We start from the raw sequence: 4756 nt of genomic DNA on the forward strand, positions 1-4756 counted from the left end.
GTTCGATGGATGGCTGTGAGCCTCTACATCTGTGTCAGTCAGATACTGTCAGAGCCTCTCAAGAGATATATTTAGATATATAAGAGATATATTTAGGCTGGCTTACCCTTCCTTCAGTCTCCGTAGGGCTTCCAGTCTCTTGAGGGTTAGGTGCACCTTCTACGAATGAACATAGACCTGGCAATCCTCTGCTATATATGTGTTGGGGGCCACATATCAGCTGATGTGTGCTGCCCAGATGGTAGTCCAGTGTTTGAGAGATCTTGGAGGTCCAGGTTAATTGAGACTGCTGGTCCTCCCACAGGGTTGCCTCCTCTACATTATTTTATAACACACACACAAAATAAAGTTTTTTTTTGACAGATTTACAGGATATATGGATGTCCAGTTTGAATTTAGATGAGAGATTGAAGCTTTTGCAACGAAACGTGGATTCCCTTTTATGCCAAGCCTGATTTCCTGAATTGCTCAGATTCGTAGGCAGAGAGGACCCTTTCCTGAATAATTAGGTGAAAAGATGCCAAAGCCAAGAAATCTAGATTCATTGCCTGAAAAGTTTTGATCCCTAGCCTTCATAAATGGCTCCTGCCTTTTTGACACTCAACGGTCTAGTTTTACCTTTATTTCTTCAACTTTAGTTCTGCATAAACACAAGAAGATTTGTCTGTGTCATTGAGAGAGTATAAGGTTTACTTAAATTCAATGTTCAGTGAAAAAGACATACACACAAACTTGATGATGGACTTGATTCCTTCAACATCAACATCACTGCTGCCGAGACCACAGAAGTTTGCTTGTCTAGCACTTTATAATGATAGAAATGGCCAGAGGTGATTATCCCCTCAAGCAATATCCATAACACAATGCTATTTTATAATTTTTTGATGAATACAGTATCCTAGAAGTACCATGACAAATGGTCTTAAGTCTGTGCCTGCCATAAAATTCAGTCTGATTTCAATGTGAACATTATGACATGAGTAAGAATCTATTCAATGGCTTTCACATTCACTATTCTTTGTTCATACTCCTTTAAAATTTACAATTGTATTTGAGCCTCTTTACCATGTTCATTGAAGATATGATAATGTGTAAATCATGGATAAAAGCATGGTTTGAACTAGGGGATGATGTGTCTCAAATTGTGTTTATTTCCTGGGTTTGTTCTCTGAACAAATCTTTCTGCTTTGATTTTATTTGATAGCACAGCAAGCAATGTACAATATAGAAACCAAGTAAGTGAAGAAATGATTCATACAATTCAACACAGACTAACCACATTTAATCTCTAACTATAGATGAGAATGAGTTATCTTAAAGTTACCCTTGTCTTTCGGAATGGCAGGATGATACAGTCCAAAACAGTTGTGAACAAATTAAGAAGACTAAGAATCCAAGTTGAAAATGGCTTATTTTATCTCTTGCCTCTACTCACACTTCTCTAATTTCTATAGTATCATACATTGATACAAATCTGAAACAGAGTTAAAATATATTTGTTTTACAGTTTCATAGGGGATATTTCTATTTGTAGTCATATTTTAGCACACGTTGGAAGACAAAGACTAACATCTATTATGTGATCCCTTCACCATTTTCTCTAAACCATGTAATATGAGAAGGGAAGGCATGATCATTAAAGCCATCAGTTTGCCTAAATGTTAACCTATGCCTCATTAATACCATTTCTACTCACCCTGATATATCTAGGAGGAAAAGAGATAGCTTCTTCCATAGATTATCAAGAAGCAGAAAGCAAATAAATGATGAACCCTGATCATTGTGGGAAAAATACTAATTTATTGGTACTCTAGTTGTTGATGTATTACTGAGAAAGTAAAACCTATGAGTCTCCTCTTCTCTTCTTCTACTACTGGGCTATTAGCCTTCTTCCTCTCTTGCCAGTTACTCTAAGCACTTTTTATCACTTTATCTGAGATCTCAGAACCCTCAATGCATCCTGTAAGAAAGTCACTGCTAAAAGAGAGATGTCACTTTATGAACCCTACATTCCCAACTCTCTATAGACTAATGATCTGAAGAGAGAAGTCACAGATGCAATTTTCAGATCATTAAAATCAGCAGAATTGGTTCATCATGTTACTAAGAGATGAAATTCTGGCATCTCTAAAGAGGTGGTAGACAGTTTTCATGTGTCACAATGGAGCAAGGCATAGGTTTCATCCTGGCTTGGATGAAAAATGGTTTATTGTTGAATAAGACGGTTATCTTAAATGAAGCATTTTATTTACTGAGATTATTAAATTTATGAACTCTAAATTGAAAAATGCAATCCTGTCCACTGTATCCTTAAGCCAAGATCATTTATTTTTTATGTGTCAGTGCACTAAGCTTTTGTCCAGATGTCCCCAAATCTTGGAATTACCAAGCCTGTTTGTCATTGACTCTTCTACAACTATCACATATCTCTGTGTTTCTTTTCTTTTCCTTCTTCCAATAGAAGAAAACACATAGATTATGCTAATTTTTATGAATTTACAAGACATGCTTCTTACTTTTATTCTCCAAGAATCTCTTGAATGTCTGTTTTCCTATCTTAATATTTAGTATTGGACAATCTTGAATATTTTTTCTCCCTGATTCTGATAGATCCAGTGACTCAATAAAGCTCTGCCCTGTATTCTCCAGAGAAATAACCTATTTCTTTTATTGAGATTTGGTTTAAATAGTAGATGACTAGTCCAGAGAAGTAAAATTGGACCAGACAAATTGAGATCTCTGTAACTTTGTTTGTGTGACTTTCACTGAAACTCAAAATGTCTGTGAAATATAGGTATGATGCTTGTGAAGTACTACTAAAAGTTTGCATTAATAATGCTGTAAGCTTGAGAAGAAGGCATAATGATGAATAGATGTGCTTAGCACCTCCATTAGTTAGCACTTAGTGTATATTATCCATTGTCATTATTTCTTTTTTATAACCCCAGTGACATTAAATTACCACATGGAGAACATGGTGACATATGAATGCCACCATGTCCCTAATGATCTTATGCCCAAGAGACTTGAACTTGCCTTTAAGATTTAATCACCTATTGCTAGTTGCATACTATCAATAGTGGAAACTTCTTGATGGTGAGACATCTACTTTGCATATAATTACTTAAAAGGGCATTTGCACTTTGGCTGCAATTCCAGCTGACTTCATGTCATTTCTAAGTCACTCAGTGCTTGTCACTACCTGTTCTCCAGGGAACTAGTTCCCCCAGACTTCACTTGACAGTCTGGCATAGCATGCTCAGCAAAAGGCTCCACTTTGGCTATCAATTACAAAAAATGTAACTATTATGTTTTTGAAGAGAATGTTGTGATAATTCTGTGTGTAGCAAACTACATAGACATATTACAACAATATGGTACCTTGTATTTGCTAGGGAGAAAGCTAAAGGATCCTTGGGCCTTGTGGAAACTAGTGTGCTGTAGTAAAAAGAACATTCTTTACCTGTTGAAGAGACATGTTTTTCCCAGGTCTGTCATTTAGTATCTCAGCATAAATCTCAAAATTTGGTTCCTCATTGAAAAACTAAAATTATGAAATCTGCCCAGCTCCTAATGTCAACGCTTTGAAAAGTCTTGCAATTGGCCATGGATATTTGCATATCATTTTCTTACAAAAATATTCCTTCAATTTCAAAATGAGCAAAACGGAGAGGATATGAACAAGAATAAAGAATTATAAATACCTAATCTTTCTTGGATTAAAGAAAAAGAATTTCATGTAAGTTTGGTAGGGGGTAGGTTAAGAATTATTATGTGTTGATTATAGTCAAAATAGACAGAGCTGAAAACAGAAAAATACAGTTTGGGGCAAATTTTGTGTAGCACTTGAATGGGAATGTGAACAGGAATGAATGAGAATAGACCAGGGTCTTTGCGTGGCAGCGGAATGAAAGGTCTGTAGAAGCCTTTCTTGGAGGGTCTTTACTACCCATTTCTTATCACACCTAAGGCTCTGGATAAGACCAACTATAAACCTTCCCAGAATGTTTTTAACAGGAACAATAGAAATAAAACTTCTCCCATAATCCACAGTTTCTAGGCTATAATTTCTAATGGGAAGCTCCTTTGGAACCCCATCAGTAAGCATCTTCAATTTTCCTGTTTCATGACTGGCTCTCCTGTGGACAAGGAGAAAATGTTAGTCTCTTTAGGATTTCTTTCTGAGATCCCCCACCTTTGCAGTCTTGTCTGAGGTCCTCCATCCTTATAGTCTGTCTAGGTGATCTGAAGTCCTCTTCCAGTCTTTAGTTCAGATATTATTCCTTCAGAAAAGTATCAATTGAATCTCCTGAAAAATATCAGATGATTGTTTTAAAATATCAGGAGCTACTGGTTAGTGTTTCATCTAGCCCAATTGATGGAAACTATGGAATTCCTTTAGGCTCCTGTGACCTGGATGCGGCACTTAGCAGCGAAGTTCAAGGGAACAGAAGAAAACTTTCCCTGACACCTAATAATGAACACAGATACTGAAGAGTAATTATTGAAAGCAAAAATTAGCAAAGGAGGAAATAAGTTAACTGTATATACAAAGTTACAATTCAATATTTCAGCTAATAGTTATACAAACTCTATATAGAAAATTTTTAAAATGCAAAAGAATAAACAAGACAAAATATTTTATTTCCATCACATAAGATTAATGATTCATTATTTTTAACATACTCATCATTTATTAATACTTTTTAAAATAATTTATTTCAAATATTATAATCTATCCCAGCAATATATATAT

The 4756-nt window shown here is 35.4% G+C and overlaps 1 long non-coding RNA gene across 2 annotated transcripts in view; it reads right to left on the bottom strand.

The window, feature by feature from the left end:
- The window catches only part of LOC116100585, a 41688-nt gene that overhangs the window by 16818 nt on the left and 20114 nt on the right, over nucleotides 1-4756 (bottom strand). For both annotated transcript variants that reach the window (XR_004122653.1, XR_004122655.1), the window contains one exon: nucleotides 4196-4309. This is a non-coding gene — a long non-coding RNA (uncharacterized LOC116100585). The remainder of the gene's footprint in view (nucleotides 1-4195; nucleotides 4310-4756) is intronic.

This window comes from Mastomys coucha, unplaced genomic scaffold (assembly GCF_008632895.1).
Source record: "Mastomys coucha isolate ucsf_1 unplaced genomic scaffold, UCSF_Mcou_1 pScaffold21, whole genome shotgun sequence".
NCBI lineage: Eukaryota > Metazoa > Chordata > Mammalia > Rodentia > Muridae > Mastomys > Mastomys coucha.